The sequence below is a fragment of the Pseudophryne corroboree genome, chromosome 12 (assembly GCF_028390025.1).
Source record: "Pseudophryne corroboree isolate aPseCor3 chromosome 12, aPseCor3.hap2, whole genome shotgun sequence".
NCBI classification, from domain to species: domain Eukaryota; kingdom Metazoa; phylum Chordata; class Amphibia; order Anura; family Myobatrachidae; genus Pseudophryne; species Pseudophryne corroboree.
In genome coordinates, this window is record NC_086455.1 from 164,345,180 (window position 1) to 164,367,496 (window position 22,317).

The 22,317-nt window shown below is 46.1% G+C and overlaps 1 protein-coding gene across 1 annotated transcript in view; it reads right to left on the reverse strand.

Moving 5' to 3' along the window:
- Positions 1–14,979, reverse strand: part of FRMD6 (FERM domain containing 6) — a 325,186-nt gene extending 310,207 nt beyond the window's left edge. The window contains exon 1 of the mRNA XM_063948409.1: positions 14,556–14,979. The gene's annotated coding sequence lies outside the window, so the exon portion shown is untranslated. The remainder of the gene's footprint in view (positions 1–14,555) is intronic.
- Positions 14,980–22,317: the final 7,338 nt, after the last annotated feature.

Here is a 22,317-nt window from a genome sequence, read left to right on the forward strand (position 1 = left end):
CATTATGCTGGGTACTGACCATTTGGATGGCTTTAGTCTGGACACACGGGTCATCAGTCGGGCACATGGCCATATCTATAAGTCATTGGCCATCTGTGAGATTGATATGTTGGGTATAGGCTGGTTTGATGGGCATATGGATGTATGTGGGGGCTGTGATATTGTCTGCCATTCACAAGTTCCACTCATATCAGGAACGACATTACTCTCATCAGTCTGCTCCTTCTCGCCCCAGCCTAAAGGAGGAGGGTTCCAGCTGCGGTATTGCAAGAATGGAAATGTGATAAATAGATTACAAGCTCCGTTATGGCAGGAACTGATGTGGCTGAAAAGGTTAGTGTAAACACTGTGTAATACGTGTATGCTATATACATAAATGTTACTAAATATTAAACTAAAAAGTTATTTTACTGTGCACTGGAGTATATTCCAGAATATAGTTCTTATTATGCAGCAGAAACTAGCTACATATGAAGAGTGTCATTCCACCAGAGAAATCACTCATATTACCATGTCATCTACTATCAATTTCATTTTCCACACCGGGTTGTCAGGAACACGTCCTCATCTGTCCTGCTTCCCACCAGGTTCTGCTTCCCACAAGGCCTTCTTCTGTCTTGTTTCCCATTAGGACATCATCTATCCTGCTTCCCACCAGGTTCTGCTTCCCACAAGGCCTTCTTCTGTCTTGTTTCCCATTAGGACATCATCTATCCTGCTTCCCACCAGGTTCTGCTTCCCACTAGGACATCATCTATCCTGCTTCCTACCAGGTTCTGCTTCCCACTAGGACATCATCTATCCTGCTTCCCACCAGGTTCTGCTTCCCACTAGGACATCATCTATCCTGCTTCCCACCAGGTTCTGCTTCCCATTAGGACATCATCTATCCTGCTTCCCACCAGGTTCTGCTTTCCACTAGGACATCATCTATCCTGCTTCCCACCAGGTTCTGCTTCCCACTAGGACATCATCTATCCTGCTTCCCACCAGGTTCTGTTTCCCACTAGGACATCATCTATCCTGCTTCCCACCAGGTTCTGCTTCCCACTAGGACATCATCTATCCTGCTTCCTGTGTCTCCCTTCCCCCCAACCACTCCCCCACCCCCACACTTATAGGGAGGAAGTTCAGGTCCTCCTCTCATCATCAACATCTCTCGCCTCCTTTGCTTCCTCTCTTCTATTGAATGCTCCCACCCATCTCTTCAACATAACCCTCTCATTTGACTCTATTTCCTCCTCCCTCAAACAAGCACTTCTCACACCCACTCTTAATATACTCTCACTTGACCCCAAGTCCCCCTCCCTTGTCCCCGATTCTCTATCCCTAACTACCGCCCCATCTCTCCTCATTTTTGCCTCCAAACTCCTGGAGAAGATTGTTTATCTCCAACTCACCTCCTTCCTCTCTTTTCACTCTCTTACCTGAACCCTATTCAGTCTGGTTTCCGTCCCGCCCAATCTACAGAAGCCACTCTCACTAAGGTCACCAATGACATCCCTACTGCCAGGACCAAGGGTCTCTTCTCTGTTCTCATCCTTCTCGATCTATCCGCTGTCTTTGGTATGAAGATTCCCCAGAAAAGAAGAACCTCACAGTAGATCTACATGACAAGAAGGTGAAGCCCCCACTGTGTGCCCAACCCCTACCTAGTACAATCTGCCCTTGTAGGACACATCAGTTGTTGTCATGTCACCATACGTTGCTGTAAGCAGCATTTCAATACCAGTCAAGCAGGCGGTATATGAAAATGGCCAGGCATTAGCATATAAATGCTGGTGGCTAAAGCTGCACATTAATTGTAATGAGCTACAAGTTTTGTCATTTATTTCAGATAATAGCGGCAGCACCGCTGAATACAAAACAGTGGATTAACAAAAAAAAAAGACATTTTATACACAGAAATACAGGGATAGTTAAACTTTGATGTGACATTTACACTGTTATGCAGATTTTCGCACAGCGGGCGTTCACGTCCTAACTGCGCATGTGTATGCACCGCAATGCGCGTGCGTGTGCGTCGGACAACAACAACGGGCATCGCCGGTCAGCGACAGGATGGTGCGAAAAATCCGATTGCACGGTCGTTCGCAAGGTGATTGACAGGAAGAGGCCGTTTGTTGGTGGTAACTGACCGTTTACTGGGAGTGTCGGGAAAAACGCAGGCGTGTCCAAGAGTTTTCAGGGTGGGTGTGTGACGTCAGCTCCGGCCCCGATCGGCCTGTTCTTATCGCACTGTAGGAGTAAGTCCTGGGCTGCACACAGTGGATTTTTGCATCTCATCATACACATGCGATCGCACACTTGCACGGTGAATTTACACTCCCCCGGGGGGGGGGGGGGGGGCGCCTATCTGAATGCAGGTCAGCAAAGTTAGCAGCCCAGCGATCAGGTCTAAATCACCCCCTTCGTTTGCAAAGTGGAGGTGCTCTCCTCGTCAGGTGTAGAGCGGACCATTAATGCAGACCGCTGAAGATAAAACTGAGCTGCTTTATACTGCGCAAAGGGCGCACCTCATAAATAACATCTGACGTGTTCCCAGTAACCGAGGCCAAACGCAGAAGGTGCCTCCGCCTCAATCTCACATGACTATTCTTATACCACTAGATTACTAATGATAAAACCATGTGGCGCCCTTCAATAAACAGCGGAAATAGCACCAGTGGGCTGGAAGCAACAATAATTATTTCCAAATCAGTCAAGTAGTAACATCAATCCCAATGTAATCCCATGGCAGGTAATTACACGTTCTGTAATAACCTGAACTCGCATCAGTCAATATTTAACTCTTTAGAACTGATCAAACATTTAGCTATCAGGCGGAAGGCCTGGTAAGTTGTTCGGGCTTGTCCCTAGTCTGCGCTGCCAACTCTGACACCGTACATGGGATGGCCCTGTTTGCATACTCTTTGTGAAATTAAAAATATAACTTAAATTATAATGAAATGCTTGACAGCAATTAGCACTCGTTATATAAGAATTAATTTTTCTGGCTTAATTAGGTAAAAGAAAAAAACAACCAGGAGGGATTCTTTCATCTGTGACGCAGGTGTTCTGGAGAAACAAATATGTTACTGATGATTTCCCTGTGCCCAGTACAGAGCAAACTGGTATTTACCTCCAGGAGCCCGACCGCAAGTAACGTGGAAGGCCCAAGTGTGCAAGTAGGACGCACTTTCACCTCACGTTTATCATCTCTGAACACCTGTGCGCATTGAGTCACAGGCCAGAAGTCACAATGGGTTGTGCAAATCCATCACAACTAACAGACAAATCTTTACCGGAGTGCCATACGCCAGTGGCACCCAGAGGGGGGTGGGGGTATTAATAACCAGGGCCCAGGCTTGCTGGAGGGGCCTGACAGGGGCCCCAGTCCACACTACCACCACAGTGCAGATGACCATTGAAAAGAGCCACTGACTTGCTGTGGCACTGCCGCCATTGTAACATGATGGCTTGCGGTGACATGTAGCCATTGCCTATAAGCTATTTGATGGTATGCTGGTGCACATGTGCAATGGACACCTGAAGTTCGCTCAAAGGAGCTGTGCTACAGACACTCCTTCCATGCAGCGAAGGGAGGTCAGCAGTCACCAGAGCAGCCATTGCAAGCATGGCAGCCAATCATTGGTTTCCAATTACCATCCCTGTACCGGAGCAGCCCATGCGGTGAGGAGGGGGGACCCAGCAATGCTATTATGAGTAAGCTCAGAGGCCAGTGCATGCACAATTTAGCCCTCTCTGGCCTTTTGGACCTTGAACCCAAAAGAGCATCGTTGGGGGCCTCTGCAGCAAAGAGTAAATGGCAGCCCCCTCCCCAGCTTCTGCTATGATGCTCAGTGAATGACTTAAGCAAGCTGCAGTTGATTGTTCTGCATTTGTTTAGCATTTAGGGTCTTCTGATCTGATCTCATCATGGAGCCAAAGGATCTCTTAATCTCTGTGCCACTATCCACATAGGCAGCCATACCAACACCGAAACGGGAGGCATGTGACAGAAACCGCTGCAAAAAACTGGCGCAGACAGCACTGTAATTCCTCGCTGGTGATATTTACTGCACTATCAATACAACGCTAATATACCACTTCCATGGCTGAGCCCTTAGTGGGACAGGTCCGACAGTATTTTTGCCCCTTTGTGATGTTTTTATGAAGGTCATTTGCATGAATGAGGCCTAATGAAACCCACATTTGCAGGTTTCTTTCTGTACTTGAGAAGGCAAAATTAGCATTAAAGTCTCTTTGGTAGTTACATTTTACTTGTTGATTACACATCTCCATTGCTGAGCTCACTGACAGCGCACTGACTTTACACTTCAGGAGTCACCACAAACACTTCGCAGAGGTGCAATATCCCAAACTCTGGTTTAATTAGACTGCCTGCGTGAGTCATAAGGGACAAGAAAAAGAGAGCGGGAGACAGACTGATCCAAACCGTCTTTGTGTACGAGCCCGGATATCTAATAACCCAAAAAATGCAACAACTTGTTCTTGCATTAAAAAATAAATAAATAAATAGATAAAAAAAATGTTACAAAAAATAAAATAAAAAATAAAAAATAAAATATATATATATATATATATATATATATATATATACACATTCAATAAATATGGTTATATTTATTTATTACCAGTTACTTATATAGCGCACACATATTCTGCAGCACTTTACAGAGAATATTTGGCCATTCAGTCCCTGCCCCAGTGGAGCTTACAATCTATGGGGGTAATTCTGAGTTGATTGCAGCAGCAAGTTTGTTAGCAAATGGGCAAAACCATGTGCACTGCAGGGGGAGGCGGATGTAACATCTGCAGAGAGAGTTAGATTTGGGTGGGTTATTTCGTTTCTGTGCAGGGTAAATACTGTCTGCTTTATTTTTACACTGCAATTTAGATTTCAGTTTGAATACACCCCACCCAAATCTAACTCTCCCTGCACATGTTACATCTGTCTCCCCTGCAGTGCACATGGTTTTGCCCAACTGCTAACAAATTTGATGCTGCGATCAACTCAGAATTAGGTCCTATATTCCCTATCACATATACACGTTCACACAGACTAGGGTTAATTTTTGCTGGGAGCCAATTAACCTGCCAGCATATTTTTGGGATTGTGGGAGGAAACCAGAGTACCCGAAGGAAGCCCACGCAAGTATGGGGAGACTATACAAACTCCACACAATTAGGGCCATGGTGGGAATCGAACCCATGACCTCAGTGCTGTGAGGCAGTAATGCTCACCATTACTCCAGCCATACTGCCCTTTTCAAATCCACACAAAAAATGCAGCCACAACACATAAAAATGCAGATAAAAGGCAGCAAGTAAAGTCAGGGCGACAAAGGTAAGAATTGCAGCACATGTATTTCACAGAGTACTGTCGTACCCGAGGCCTGGGAGATAACTTTTGAGTTTGACAAGCCAAATAGCGGAATAAAGATTGGTGGAACTGTCCTGGGAAGGATGTTGGCTGCAGATCCAGCATTATCCGTGTGTTGCCCTGATATCATCTTGTGTTTAGACCTAAATGAGTGTGATGGCCACAAATGACCCAATCCAAATGAATTGGACAATTTCTGGTCAGCACGTGACTGATATTGACTTGCTCCCAGAATTCAGGTCAAGTTGCCACACTAACATTTACCCTCATATGTCACTGAATACATCATGAGTTACACCCCAACCTGACCACTCTGTGGCCCCTCTGACTCAACTTTCTTATTTCATCTCCTCCTCCAACCCCTATCTCCAACACTTCTCCTGCGCTGCTCCCCAACTATGGAACTCCTTACCTCACCATCCCAGACTCTCCCCCAACCTACACCCCTTCAAATCCATCCTCAAATCTCACCCTTAATACCTACTACCCCCCCCCCCCTTCCTAGACCACCACTTCTTTTACTTTCTCCATCCATCCATCCATCCATCCATCCATCTTCCATCCAATTTACACCTATTGTCTCCCAGTCGGGCCCACCGGGGGTTTCCCCTGTACCCCTGTGGGCCAGTCCGGCCCTGCAGTCATCAGAGCCCAATAGCCAAACCATCTGCCCACATGTGGCTGTAATGGACATCAGTAGTTACCTGGCTCCCTGTACTTGCCAAGCGCACCTTTCAGCAAATGCACCTCCATTTTGTGGTATTTATTGAATTTTGAAATTGCATGCCGACTGTGGCTTTTAGCCTGTCACTGGCAGCCATTGCTGACACACCCAGGCAATCGTGACCATTGGGCCGCCATTTTGTGCTAGTAGCAGGGCTCCTCTGTAGGAAGATGGAGAGATTTGATTTGTCATAATCCCCTCAGTAATATGGCGGCAAACACTTTTTACTTTCAAAACAAATAAATATATTATTCCATATCTATTAAAGCAGAGTCATTTGTAAGGAGCCTATTTAGCCACAATCATCGCTTTATTTCGCTTTCGTGAGGAAAACAATTCCTCTGTGAAATCCAATCTTACTTTGATTATTTATCCACACAGGTATTAAACTGTCTGCTTTCTCTACAAATCCTGATTTGATGTCTTCTTAAAGGACAATCATTAAGTTTCAATTATAATAGATAGCTAAAACTGCTGACGGACCTAGACACGGGCACTTCTCCTCTAGTAGGGACACATCCATCGTATTGGCTTATTAGCACATCGTAAAATTAGTATTGAACAATAATGCTAATTAGCTTTTCCCATTATAAGCCACCGAATGTTTTTTTTACCAAAAATTAGCAAATTCTGATTCGAGACTCTACCATTTCTTGCTTTATAAATGGGAAGTAGTGTGAGAATTACAGGGGAGCTCCACTGTCCGAGACTCCGCTGTCCTGGGGTATAACACGCAATCTCATGTCTGTGTATTATTTATAATTGTATCTACAGAATTGCTATCGGGTCTACAGGCTACAAACATAACCGGACAATATCCACCACTGAAAGTGGACCACCCCCTGGGGACTAAAATAATAAATAAGGCCTAAAGACTCATATATTATACAATATACAGACATTGTATACAGATGCAGCAATCGCCCATGCTAAGCGCAAGTGATGATCTGGAAACGAGTTTCCTTTCTCCGTACGCACCAATCAGAATAGCACAGAGCATCTGATACACGCCCACAACATTCCCCAGACACTCCCCCCAAGTCAGGGCGGTTCTGTGTAATCATGTTGCCCCCTCCAGTTCCCGCCATAAAATGCCCTATTTCATGGAAAGACAGATCCGTGCACGTTCCACTCGACTCTGAATAGGGATGGCCATCGACCAATCGATGGAGGAGAACCAGATGGTTTCCCGCCATTGATGGTCCAGTGCTAGCGAATTTTATTTTATTTTTTCCCTCAAAGTGTCAGGATACTGAGCTTAGCCCCGCCCCGCTGACACCCGTGAAAGCACGCCCCTGGGCTCTGATTTGCCTGCATTTCATTATACAGTAATGCAGGGGTGACAATCGATGGGTAAAACCATCGATGGTTCGCTTACAGATAGTTTAACACCATCAAGGTTATCAATTGATGGTACCATCGATGGTGGCCAACAATGGATAACCCACCGATGGCCATCCCTAACTCAGAATGGGACGGACATACACAAAAATGCGTAAATTCACTTCTTCGCAGTATGCAATAAGCTCGCCATTTGCGTCCGTCCTAAGAGATGTGTCCGGCTTATAATCAGGCCCGTACATGCATCTCTGAATCAGCCTTCCTCAGCTCAGGGAATCGTCAGCTCAAACTTTTAATCCCCAGAATTTAAATTTATAAGGAATATTCTATTCCATTCCCTAAAGGACTCCAATTGTGATAATTGCTATGGAGACTAACTAAAAATGATTGCAGCCTCTTCATGACGGTCGCTAAGACAAATGAAACCTTGAAAAACCTGCACCAAACACTGAGCAGCGGATGATAGAATACACAGCAATAGTCACTGCATTACAGGCAGGTGAGGTAACAGGCCGCTGCAACCAGCTTTCCGTACACTGGTTAATGTCACTGTACATATATGTGATTACATAGGGACATGAAAAACGGAACCAAAACCTCCGCCCCCGCCCACACTCAGCCCCGGCATAAATTCACTTGTACTGTTACGATGTCGCAATCCTGGACCGCATGTCTGTGACATTGTACCTACAAATCAGCCAATAGCACGTATCGTCATCACCCAAAAAGGAACCTCTATGTGATTTAAATTATATTCACTGTATAGAACCAATTATAATCGTATGGTCTCAATTAGACAATGATCTCAGTGTTACATTTTTTTTAATACTAATGGGTGAGGAGGTGCAAGGGGTGTGGAAAACCATTGCAGTCCAACCCCCGCGGGGTAATTACAGTAATTCCCAGCATTATACCATAGGGGAGGGGCGATGATGGCGCGTTTTATAGCAAATATCATCAGGGCATTCCTTGTCCACATCACTGGTGAAGTGGACAGGGTGCAGGAAGGTTGTCCATTCTAGTGGGAGAACTCCCCTAAAGGCAGGATTCCCATGAATACTGGGTCCGCCCCCAGCGCAGCTACCTCCACTGTCCGTAGGTGATAGGTTTATTTGATATTTGCAATATGTAATACCCCTTTTCCAGCAAACACCTGGGTCCGACCTGGGCAACTCAACTCAGGTTCAAGCCGTGTCACTTCAGCTTGAAACCTCATTTACACCGCAGGCTGGACCCAGGTTATTGCTCCATCATCTCCAAGTGCTGGTGATCTGGCTATCCGTATGGTTTTAGTGTAACCCGGGGTGGACTACTTGGGTCATACCATTCACACAGCAGGCTAGCCGGCTCAGGCTGGGTGGTAGCTACCAGGGTCGGATTACCGGGCAATGCAACCCGGTTCATTTTGATCTGACCCTTTCCCACCAAATCTTGACCCAGGTTCCCCCAGCAATAAAACAGATTAAAGTATGCTTGAAAAGGGGTAGAAGTGTGTTTTAATCCTGCGTGTAATGTAGATAGGGGTGGTTATATTTTAGGCTGTGCAAATCATTCGATGGCACATCTGTATTTTTGTAGGGGGGCACAAGCACGGTAATGTTCTTACATTGCTCCTGGAAAGAGTATGGTCCCCACGAGCTTTATAAAGATAGGGAACATGCAAATTCCATCCCACATGCCTGTCACAAGTAACACATGGGGTATTATTATTATTTATTACCAGTTATTTATATAGCGCACACATATTCCGCAGCACTTTACAGAGAATATTTGGCCATTCACATCGGTCCCTGCCCCAGTGAAGCTTACAATCTACGGGGGAAATTTCGCGTTGATCGCAGCAGCAAATTTGTTAGCAGTTGGGCAAAACCATGTGCACTGCAGGAGGGGCAGATGTAACATGTGCAGAGAGAGTTAGATTTGGGTGGGTTGTATTGTTTCTGTGCAGGGTAAATACTGGCTGCTTTATTTTTACACTGCAATTTATATTTCATTGTGAACACCCCCCATCCAAATCTAACTCTCTCTGCACCTGTTACATCTGCCCCACCTGCAGTGCACATGGTTTTGCCCAACTTCTAACAAATTTGCTGCTGCGATCAACTCTGAATTAAGCCCTATATTGCCTACCACATGTACATGTCCCTACCACAACACATGTATTTTATAGCTATTTAAAATGAAAACCAGGTGCCTAGCGGTAAATAATTACTATTCCACTTGTTAAGGATTCAGCAGTGTTCTTACACCGAGAACCGGCCTGTCCCTCTCACATCCCGCTAATGGTTTAAACCACTGTCAGACTGCAAAATCATTCCCAAAAGAAGATTTATCAAAAGAGGGTTTGTGTCTTCCTGCGAATGTTAATACCACGGCTAAAAATAGCGCACATTCTGCTGTGCTTCCATCATGCATTTAAATGGGATCCATTTAACAAGTCAGGTCATTATTATATTTCATTTATAAAGTGCCAACACTTTCCGCCGTGCTGTACTGTGACTTTACTTTGCCAGTGTACGGCGCCAGGAAGTGACCTTCCACGGCTGAGAATTTCATCTTAATTGGATTAAATAAAATATATAGATCTATACTTATAGCTGTATATACCCTGACAGATTTGTAATGATTTGTTGTGCAGCCGAGAGCAGACTATCATGCTCTGTGTCCTCTATTTCAAGCAGATAGCAGCTTCCTGCAGCATCCTGGAAAAGACAGGAAGTTTGTTGTGCATAGGGCAAAAACTTCCTCCCTAATCATTTTTCTATTGCAGTGATTTCCAACCCATAGCTCGCGAGCTACCGGTAGCTCGCCGTAGTATTTTCGGTAGCTCACAGAGCGCACGGACTTGGCCAGTCACTTCATTTTTATTATGGTGCCGGCCATCAGCCAATCAGAGCTCGTGGACAGGCAGTGGCGGCACCTAATTGGCTGCCGGACCGCGAGTTTTGATTGGTTCACTTACCGGCACCATATTTTAAATGCCCGCCGCCGCCGGGGACTCTGTCAGCCTCACCGCAGCCGCTCAAAGGACTTCACAGGAGATGCGCGCGCTACACTCTCCTCCTCTTCCGTCCCTCATACAGGAGGAGCAGCACCGGCGGCAGTAGAAGAAGTCAGCAAGGGTTACCACTGTGTGGGGCACTGTATCGGACACTGCGGGAGGCATTTTATCTGCCGCTGCGGAGGGGGGGGGCATTTTAAATGGCACTGCGGGGGGATTTGTATCTGGCACTGGTGGGGGCATTGTATCTGGCACTGCTGGGAGGCATTATTTGTGTATCTGGCACTGCTGGGAGGCATTATTTGTATATCTGGCACTGCTGGGGGCATTATTTGTGTATCTGGCACTGCTGTGGGCAATATTTGTGTACCTGGCACTGCTGGGGGCATTATTTGTGTATCTGGCACTGCTGGGGGGCACTATTTGTGTATCTGGCACTGCTGGGGGGCATTATTTGTGTATCTGGCACTGCTGGGAGGCATTATTTGTGTATCTGGCACTGCTGGGGAGCATTATTTGTGTATCTGGCACTGCTGGGAGGCATTATTTGTGTATCTGACACTGCTGAGGGGCATTATTTGTGTATCTGGCACTGCTGGGGCATTATTTGTGTATCTGGCACTGCTGGGGGCATTATTTGTGTATCTGGCACTGCTGGGGCATTATTTGTGTATCTGGCACTGCTGGGGGGCACTATTTGTGTATCTGGCACTGCTGGGGGGCATTATTTGTGTATCTGGCACTGCTGGGAGGCATTATTTGTGTATCTGGCACTGCTGGGAGGCATTATTTGTGTATCTGGCACTGCTGGGGGCATTATTTGTGTATCTGGCACTGCTGGGGGGCATTATTTGTGTATCTGGCACTACGCGGGGGGCATTATTTGTGTATCTGGCACTACGCGGGGGGCATTATTTGTGTATCTGGCACTACGCGGGGGGCATTATTTGTGTATCTGGCACTGCTGGGGGCATTATTTGTGTATCTGGCACTGCTGGGGGGCATTATTTGTGTATCTGGCACTGCTGGGGGGCATTATTTGTGTATCTGGCACTACGCGGGGGGGAGACATTACTTGTAGTTGTGAGACCACACCCACTTTTGTGAGGCCACACCCACTTTCGCTGGAACCCATGCGCATTGGGGGAGGGGGTAGCTCCTTCAGAGGTTTTATTTTCTAAAAGTAGCTCACACCCCAATTAAGGTTGGAGACCACTGATCTATTGTAATGATATAATTATGTTACGTAGTATGTAACTCTTATTCCCTGTCTAATCAATTGCAAGATAAATTTTCTAGTCATGTGTATCCAACATTCACCTTGTCTGCAGCTTCCCGATCTTATGGGGGCTTGGTGTAAACCAGTCTTCTGTCAGCCCCCTTCCTCCCTGGTGCATTGCGATAAAACAGTGGTCAGGGAACAGGGGTAAATTAGCCCAAATGGGGTAAAAATGAAATTCCTGGGGGTAAATTCCCTTTCAGAATCCATTTCAAGCTTCTCACACTCGCTTACAAAGCTCTCACCCACTCCTCTTCCATCTACATCTCTGATCTTATCTCGCTTTACACTCCCACCCGTCCTCTTCGCTCTGCTAATGCTCGCCGACTCTCCTGCCTACGGATAACTTCCTCCCACTCCTACCTCCAAGATTTCTCACATGCTGCACCACTTCTCTGGAATTCCCTACCTCTCCCCCTCAGACTCTCCACCTCTCTACAGAACTTCAAACGGGCTCTCAAGACCCACTTCTTCACCAAACCCAGCCAAATCTCATCCTAACCCTCTGTTCCACGCTCTCTATGTACCCCATCTGTGTCACCCCTGTCTGTCTGCCACTCCCCTTTAGAATGTAAGCTCTCACGAGCAGGGCCCTCTTCCCTCATGTGCTTACCCTTTTCTAATTTTAATAATCTTCAGCTGCACCAAATCCAGCAGTCTTCTGCCACCTGATACTTATTCCAGTGTCATCTGCTGATGTAGCTATGTTTATTTACCCTGTACTTGTCCTATATTGTCGTCAACTGTAAGTTGCTGTTTTCCTGTTTGATTATTTGTTTATGTACTCTGTAATTGGGCGCTGCGGAACCCTTGTGGCGCCATAAAAATAAAGGATAATAATAATAATAATAATGATGGACGGTCGCGCTGCCAAGACACAGCCCCATCCAGCACCAGCCGACTCGCGATGTGACGTGCTGACGTCACACCGCGCTCCCTCCTGCCCGCCCTGCGCTGTGCTCCTGGCCACCTAGTGCTGTGTTCCTGGCCGCGGTGTGTCGTGCTGACATCACACCGCGCTCCCTCACGCCCGCTCGTCCTGCGCTGTCCTGTCCTCCCGCCCGCGGCCCGCCAACCCCCACATTAGTTTTTTTACTGTTTTGGTGTAGTTTTTTGCGTAAAGTGACTGGGAACCCCAATTAGTGCACCGCGTCCCCTCGCATGTTTCGGGCATGGTGCCTTCGATCTGCTACCGCTTCGCTCGGCACAGATTACCGTTCCAATCGTAGTCCACGTGGATCGTAAAGTATGGAAAAGTTCCCCAAAAGAAAAAAAAAAGTAAAAAAACTCATGTCGACATTTTTCATGTGTCGACCATTTTCATGTGTCGACCAAGGCCCTCATTCCGAGTTGTTCGCTCGCAAGCGGATTTTAGCAGATTTGCTCATGCTAAGCCGCCGCCTACTGGGAGTGAATCTTAGCATCTTAAAATTGCGAACGATGTATTCGCAATATTGCGATTACACACCTCGTAGCAGTTTCTGAGTAGCTTCAGACTTACTCGGCATCTGCGATCAGTTCAGTGCTTGTCGTTCCTGGTTTGACGTCACAAACACACCCAGCGTTCGCCAAGACACTCCCCCGTTTCTCCGGCCACTCCTGCGTTTTTTCCGGAAACGGTAGCGTTTTTTCCCACACGCCCATAAAACGGCCTGTTTCCGCCCAGTAACACCCATTTCCTGTCAATCACATTACGATCGCCAGAACGATGAAAAAGCCGTGAGTAAAATTCCTAACTGCATAGCAAATTTACTTGGCGCAGTCGCACTGCGAACATTGCGCATGCGCATTAAGCGGAAAATCGCTGCGATTCGAAGATTTTTACCGAGCGAACAACTCGGAATGAGGGCCCATGTGTCAATGTCGACCATGTCAATGTCGACCAATAGTGGTCGACCTAATGACTGTCGACCATAACATGGTCGACCATGTGAACGGATACCAATGTTGGACGTATCTAAATATATTTTGGGGTAAAAGGTAAAAATGTTCCCTGACCCCTGCGATAAAACAAGACAGTGCAAATGCTGTTTTTGTTTTTTACTAAATCTAAATTCAGCATTGGCCCCAGAACGTTGATGGACTTTATGTTGGATTAAAAATCCATTTTAAATTCTCTGGGCCAGATGCATCATCGCTTGGAAAGTGATAACATGGAGCGTGAAAAAGTACCAGCCAATCAGCTCCTAGCTGTCATTTTTCAAACACAGCCTGTAACATGGAAGCTAGGAGCTGATTGGCTGGTACTTTTACACGCTCCATGTTATCACTTTCCAAGCGATGATGCATCTAGCCCTCTGACTCCCACATCCATTGAACATTTTTGGTGTATAGAGGAATACATCTGCGTTCACCACTGATGCTTAGAGATTGTGCCTAATAAATGTTATTCCCGTAATAACAAAGATACATTTATGTACTTCAGCCCTATTCACATACAGTTCTACTTTAACTTTATTCACGTGACGGACGATTCCGTGTGTGCGACGTCAGTGTACTCTAACTTGCTCTTGACAAGCGACACTTTGGTATTTCTCAGCGTTGAAACCTTTACTAACTTCTAGGTCTGAGATATTTTATCCCATTACTTTCTACTTAGCGTGTTGGCTTATCTTTCCTATATACTATTTAAATGGCAAGCTCTTTGTGCAAGGAAACTTATTCTTCCTCTTGAGTCTTGATACTGCTGCTCTCTTCCTAGCCTGTCACTTATCATTCTGTGTACAGCACTGCATATACTGGTGGCGCTATACAAACAAGCAATACATATATACACAGCACATGCTGTAGACTGATGTTGATGGAATTATAAAGGTGTGCTTACCTTTCGCTGCTTTTGGAATTCAGAAATGCAGATTTTAGTCCATGCTCGGAGTACAAGGGACAGACGTCAGCCTGTGTGGGAATATTATATCCACTGCTGTCCCCTCACATATAGGGCAAGAGAAGCTTGTGGTCTCTGCAACAGAAGAACTACTTTCCCGTTGAGTATGTTGCGCAACAGCAAGGTGCTCTGAGGAGCTCTCAGCCAGCCAGACCTGGGCGCAGACCCTGCCCTCACCTGTCCATAGGGCGACGCTGGGGACTCTGCTGTAGTCAATGTCCTGTTTGAACGTCCAGGGTGTAATATGTCAGCTGTCAATCCTACCACCTGCTGTTTACGCCATGACTGACACAAACAACAAGGCTGCAAATCGTTACTTTTCCGGCTAATGTACAGGATCTTCCTCAGCTGAATACATTTCAGAGATCAAGCTAGGACTTGTATCTCTGTGGAGGAAGGAGACATCAGGATTAGTGGCAGAGCAAGAGTGTATGTTTCCTAATATGGGCACCCAACGTTGCACAAGCAGAATGATAGTAGAATAAGCACCTGTGACCTGTCTTCCGAGTATAATAAATATATATATATATATATATTTTTTTAAAGCAGCAATATCACGTAGAAAGCTTTTTCTAAATTGTGCTTTTTTATAATCTCCTTTTCAAAATCTCTCAGGGAATTTTATGATATGGCTGCTAATTACACAGACACAAAGCTACAGCACTCAGCATGACATGTGAGAATGAGGGGGTGGATCTTACTGTACACGCAGCAGACAGAGCTCAGTGGAGCATCCCAAAGCCTTACTGCTCACTACGTCAAGTGCCATTTGACTGTGGTTACCATGGGTACCACATGACACTGTTCAGAAATACCGAGGATTAATAGCAGTCTGCACAAACAAACCGAGAAAAAAATGGTAATTACCAAAGTTTTTTTTTATAGCCTGCCAGTGATTTAACTTTAAAAAAATAATTCATAAAATATACACCCACTGTAGCCTATGATTTCTGCTTTAAACTCGTCAGCCTGACCATGCTACTCTGTATTGCTCCATCCTGAAGCCCCACCCTTGTATTGTTCTGCTCATGAGTCATGAGAATTTCCATACATTAATGGCAACTGCTATTTGAGCATCTTTAGCTACGGAGCTTCTTCATTGCCATTCAGCAGTGTTTCCAACCCCATGGTATCAAGACACACTAACAGTCCAGGTTTTATGGATATCCATGCTTGAGCACAGATAATGAAATCAAAATAACTGAAGTACTAATTCAGGGGTGTGGTTCGTTTTATCGACAGTATCTAGGTCGACAATGTTTAGGTCGACCACTATAGGTCGACAGTCACTAGGTCGACATGGATGGAAGGTCGACAGGGTTTCTATGTCGACATGTGCTAGGTCGACAGGTCTAAAGGTCGACATGAGGATTTTTATTTTATTTTTGTGTCGTTTTCTTCGTAAAGTGACCGGGATCCCAAATTAGTGCACCGCGTCCGCTCGCATGGCTCGCTTCGCTCGCCATGCTTCGGGCATGGTGCCTTCGCTCCGCTACCGCTTCGCTCGGCACACTTTACCGATCCAATCGTAGTCCACGTGGATCGTGAAGTATGAAAAAATCCAAAAAAATAAAAAAATGTGAAAAACTCATGTCGACCTTTAGACCTGTCGACCTAGAAACCCTGTCGACCTTCCATCCATGTCGACCTATAGTGGTCGACCTAAACATTGTCGACCTAGACACTGTCGATCTTCAGACCGGATCCCCTAATTCAGTCACCCGTACTCTAGCATAGCGATCTAGTGTGCTTTGAAGACCGAAAATGGGAAACACTGCCATAGAAACAACCCAGGATCTACTCTGCACTGAGACAGCCAATCAGTTGCTCACAGGTAGGGGCACCGAGGAGGGGGGGGATCATAGATATACCAGCCCTGGGCCTGTCTTTGTGAGCCGTAAGGGGTATTGGATCAACTGCAGAGGCCAGGCAATGGAAATCCCTATCTGCACGCACAGCTTCTTTGTGGCGGCGAGCACATTTGTAGCAGTGGACAATATTCCCACTGGGGCTTGGCCACGCCCTCATGACTGGCCCCTCCCCCACTCTAACACTGGGGCCCGTCTGATGTCTTGGTGGCCCTGCTCATTTGTGGAAGTTAAACAAAGAGAAAGTTATGGAACGACTGCTATTTTCTCCTTGTTATTGCCGGCTGTCTACTCAGGTCTCCAGTGTATTCCCGTAGCTGTGTGCCAGTCACACTATGGAGTTCTACTGAAGGTGGTGGGGGAGGGGGGGGGGGGAGACTCGGGAACAATTAACTCCTTAATGATTCTGGCTATTTATTAAACTGTGTCAAAAAGGGTCAGGAGAATAATTTATAGCTGCAATGTATCTAGGATTTAGTTGACCATAGATGAAGGTCAACTTGCCGCTTACCAGTCTCTGTGGACTTGCGCATGCTAATCTGAAAGCCTAGGTTTAAAAAAAATAATAATCAACTATAGATAAAAATCTAACAATACATAAAGAAGAACCCAACTAGACGAAAACGCCTTAAATTTTAGATTTACTCATTAAATAGGACATGACCATCGGAGCTGGCAGTGTCATCGGTGGCAACCCTTCCATGTGAGGTGAAGCACACAACTGAAGAGTTGACATTACTTGGCTATCGGATGATGGACCATGATGACACAAGAGGACTATTTTTGCATTTCGGAGTCCACGCTTTCCCACCTGAACTTTCCTTTTCTTCATTTTTGTTTCTTTCAAACATCAACGCACAGTCTGAAAAAATAAACAACATCTAGCTGTGATGCTTCTATGAGCGGACGGGTTTTGCTCATTTATTCCCCCATAAATAGACCAGCAGGCTAGAATAAATATCTCCAGGCATATGTATTTTCTGTGTTACGCTGATCCTTCAGTGGTAGCTCACTTAGCCTAATTCGAGTTGACTTTGAAAAGACCTGTAGCAAAGTGGAGCCAGGAATATGGCGGTGACTCAGGGTGGCCTAAGGGGACTTGCCCCCGCACATTAATAATGTCACATCACACTGCAGTGAGTCACCGTGCTGCCAGCAAGGCACATAGAAAATACACACAGGCCTTCACAAGAGATGCTACAACACCTCTGTGTTCCACCGTGATAAATATACTCGACCTTCAGACCCACTCACTGCACAAGTTGCCAGGTTTTACGGAACAAAACAGACTGGGGTGTAAACATAACTATTTGGCACATACGGTCCCCAGACACCAGCTCCCATTCAAGGCTGATCCTCTTGACCAGTGATGGAAGAATTCACATTGTTCCTGCCAAGATCAACGTCATCGTTGAAATAAACATTTGGGTCAAAGGTCAAAGTAGGTGCACATCCCCTGATATGTACAGCAATGATTGCAAAACATGGTACAGGTACTTCAGAGCATGCTGCTGTAGGCGTGTAGCAAAGAATATTTATTCATATTAATGCGAATTCTATACAAATTAAAATCAAACTACTGACTTTTTACCCATTCCAGAATGTTTGCATCACCCCAGATTCTGACGGCTTTGTTCCCCTGAACGTTCTTCATTTTCAGCGCATAAGCAATCAGCAGGAACATTATTTCTCACTTTCTGAGTGATGTATTATTAACATGGAAAATGGAAAAAAGTCAGTAACCTTAGTTATTTAGATTCTTCAACTAAGTGTACCTAAAATATAAAATAGTCTAAATTATCTGTTTTCACATAGAAAGAATAATCCAAAACCCTTGCTCTGGCTGCAATTAAATAAAAAAAAAAATTGATTAGGTTTAGTAGATATTTATGTGAAACATGGCTGCGCATTGTATTTGTCCAGGTTTATACTCTCCAGCAGCGGCCCCTCCAACAGAGCGGGGGCCGAATAATCAGTACCTGCCCCACCTTGGTGGCCATGACTAGGATAATAACATTTCTGATTCAGCAAACTGAAGATGGATAATGGAATGGCAGCACTGAATTGTTGCTGCATTGGCGCCATTGCTACATGCCTTGCATGTCTTGGTAAACCATTAGATGGGTTTGCAATCAATGCTTCACTTGTGCGCATGCGCAAAGGAGCAAGAATAGTTTGCAAATACTGTAGCACTGTCAATCAATTATGTCGCAACACATTATTCAAAACACCAGTCAAACCCATCAGAAGGGGGCATGCGATATTGGCAACCATTAATCAATCGATAAAAAAAAACAGCAGCATCGGTAATACAACATTGGTGAATGTTAACCATCGCATTCCGATTGCCATCCCTACAACAAACTATGGTCTCTGGATTTTGTGTTTGTTCGTGTTTGCCAAGTGCTAACTTCAAGCGCAGTTTCCGATGATCTCACAAATCTATGACATGAATGGTTGTGGGGGAGGTGTACCAAACCGTCATAGCAACCAATCATCAGCTTCAAACTATGATTTATCTAGTATGGTCTATAACAGGGGTAGGTAACCTTTGACACTAGTGCCTCAAGGTGGCACTCGAGGATGTTTTCAGAGGCACTCATGGGGTCAACCCCTCCCCTATTATTCATGCTCCTCCTCTCCCTCACAGAGGGAGGGGCTATCAGACGGGTGGGGGGTAGTAATAGAGGACCAGTGTGACCTGTTTGGGAGGACAAAACTCCCTTTCCAGAAGAAACGCGCAGTATTTTTCCTTGTTTTTATCAGAGGGGGTGTGAACATGCCTCCAAGATTTGGCCATGCCCCCTCTGTATCTCCAGACTGCTGTATGACTTGGCAGCCATGCACTAGGTATGGCCATTGGTGGGGTAATCATCGATCGTTGCCATTGATGGTACCATCAGTGGTTAACCTCGATGGTATAAAACCATTCACAGGTAAACCATTGATGGTTTCAATCACTGATGGTCATCCCAGAGCAATGGATCAGCAAGCCGTCGGCCAATCAAAGCCTGGGGCAGGGTTTCGCGGGTCCGTCAGGAGGCAGAGCTAGGGTCCGTAACCAGCATTAAGCGGGGGAGCAGGGGGCGACCACCATCGTGGAAGCATTAATTCTCTGCCATCGATGGCAAAACTATTTGACATTAGGCATCAACCATCAATGATTTGTAATCATCGATAGGCGATGAACATACCTACAGTGCACAGAGGATATCCTTAGCTAGCTATACCTGCTCCAAACCCAAGAACCAAAGCGTGGCCTGCATATCTAGTGAAGCCTGGGCCCCTGGTGAGTAAACCACGCCACAGTCAGTCCTGGTCACAGTGCAAAATTCTGAAACAGGCCTTCATCTCCAGACTAGAAATAATCAACCTAACCTGAGAAAATTAGCTTCACATAAAGAAGGACAGGGAAACCACTAACAGTTTTAGGGGGTCATTCCGAGTTGTTCGCTCGCTAGCAGTTTTTAGCAGCCGTGCAAACGCATTGTCGCCGCCCACGGGGGAGTGTATTTTCGCTTTGCAGAAGTGCGAACGCCTGTGCAGCAGAGCGCCTGCAAAAACATTTTATGTAAAACAAGACCAGCCCTGAACTTACTCTTCGTGTGCGTTGATTCTAGCGTTGGAGGGACGGCTTTTGACGTCACACACCCGCCCAGCGTTCGCCCAGCCACGCCTGCATTTTCCCTGGCACGCCTACATTTTTCTAAGAACTCCCTGAAAACGGTCGATTGCCACCCAGAAACGCCCCTTTCCTGTCAATCTTCTTGCGGCCGCCAGTGCGAATGAAAACATCGCTAGAACCTGTGCAAAACCACAAAGGACCCGTACGTCGCGCGTGCGCATTGCGGTGCATACGCATACGCAGAAATGCCATTTTTTACACTGATCGCTGCGCTGCGACCAACGGCAGCTAGCGATCAACTCGGAATGACCTCCTTAGTGCACATCTACTACTTTTGCAAATGTTTCTATATAATATAATGGCGGTGGCACTCCAGAAACTTTTGGCACCCGAGTAGAAAACCATTGCCTTTCCCTGTTCTATACAATGAGAATTAGAATCTGGTCGGTTGCTATGGGCAACACCAGAACACCTTCACCTGTAGAAAACCTGTAGAAGGTTTGCTATGTTTCCCTCGGCATTCAGTTATTGTTCCTGAGCACAAAATACAGAATATGGGGCTCATTTATCATTACATATTTGCGTAGTTTTCGGGGGGATTGTCGCAAATATTAGGTATCACCTGAATGTATGTAGGAGGGGCCACAGCGGATATCTCCGATACCTGCTGTGATCTCTCCATTCCCCCCGGCAGCCGCATCCCCCCATAGGTTTCAATGGGGACGCAATGCTGACAGATTTACCAATATCCAGAAAGCAAAGCATTCCTGACATTGGCTACCGCCATCTGACGATGCCGGCAGCCCATTGTAGCCTATGGGTGTAGTTGGCCGGGCAGAGGGTTCCCCGCTGAACCCTCTCCGGAAGTGGCTGCTGTGTAGTGCGGTCTGGCTGGCCGCTAAAGCGCAGCACCCCTGGCAGCCCTTACAGTACAACGCAGGTGTTGGTAAATACATCCGCTCGATGTGATTGCATATTGCATGTGATCCTGGCGGTGTGATTGTGCCATCTATGATAAATGGGCACCTGTGTGACTGTTTGTTTGTTTGTTTGTTTTGGGAAGGCCGACTGGTAATTTGACAGATTCCAAAGGCTGTATATCTCCCAGTGGGTGTTATTCTCTGCACATACCTGACATAGCTGAGTGCTCAGAAATCTACAATAAAGGCTTTGGAGCCTAAATCAGGCTGATAACAGGGTCCTGGAGCTATAACAAGACTGGCATTGATGATTGGGGAGCTCAGTAAGCCACAAAGGGAATGATTATTAATAGCCTATTTAATATCTGCCAACACGCTCTGTTTGTTTTTCCCAAGATAGCGAAATGTTGTAGAAGGAAAATATGAGACTCTGGGGGTAATTCAGACCTGATTGCAGCAGCAAATTTGTTAGCAGTTGGGCAAAACCATGGGGGTCATTCCGAGTTGATCGCTCGCTAGCTACTTTTTGCAGCCGTGCAAACGCATAGTCGCCGCCTATAGGGGAGTGTATTTTCGCTCTGCAAGTATGCGAACGTCTGTGCAGCCGAGCGGTATAAAAATAGTTTGTGCAGTTTCTGAGTAGGTCTGAACTTACTCAGCCGCTGCGATCACTTCAGCCTGTCCAGTCCCGGAATTGACGTCAGACACCCGCCTGGCAAACGCTTGGACACACCTGCGTTTTACCAAACAGTCCCAGAAAATGGTCAGTTGACACCCACAAATGCCCTCTTCCTGTCAGTCTCCTTGCGATCGGCTGTGCGAATGGATTCTTTGTTAAATCCATCGCTCAGCAACGATCCGCTTTGTACTCGTACGACGTGCCTGCGCATTGCGGTGCATATGCATGCGCAGTAGTGACTTGATCGCTGCGCTGCGAAAAACGTCAGCGTGCGAACAGGTCGGAATGACCCCCACTGTCAACTCTGTCTGTGTCACCCCTGTCTGTCTGCCCCTCCCCCAATAGAATGTAAGCTCTCACGAGCAGGGCCCTCTCCCCGTATGTGCTTTGCCTTCCCGTACTTGTACCATACTATCATCTACTCCATACTTCCTACAACGATACCTAACCCTTGGTTTTTGCCACTATGCTGCTTATTTGAGAGCTATGACCACTTATGCAGCAATGTTTATAAACCACGTACTTGTTCTGCATTGTCTTGTTCTATAAGTCACTGTTTTCTTGCATGCTCATGTGTTTATATACTTTGTTAGGTGGTGTGGAACCTTTG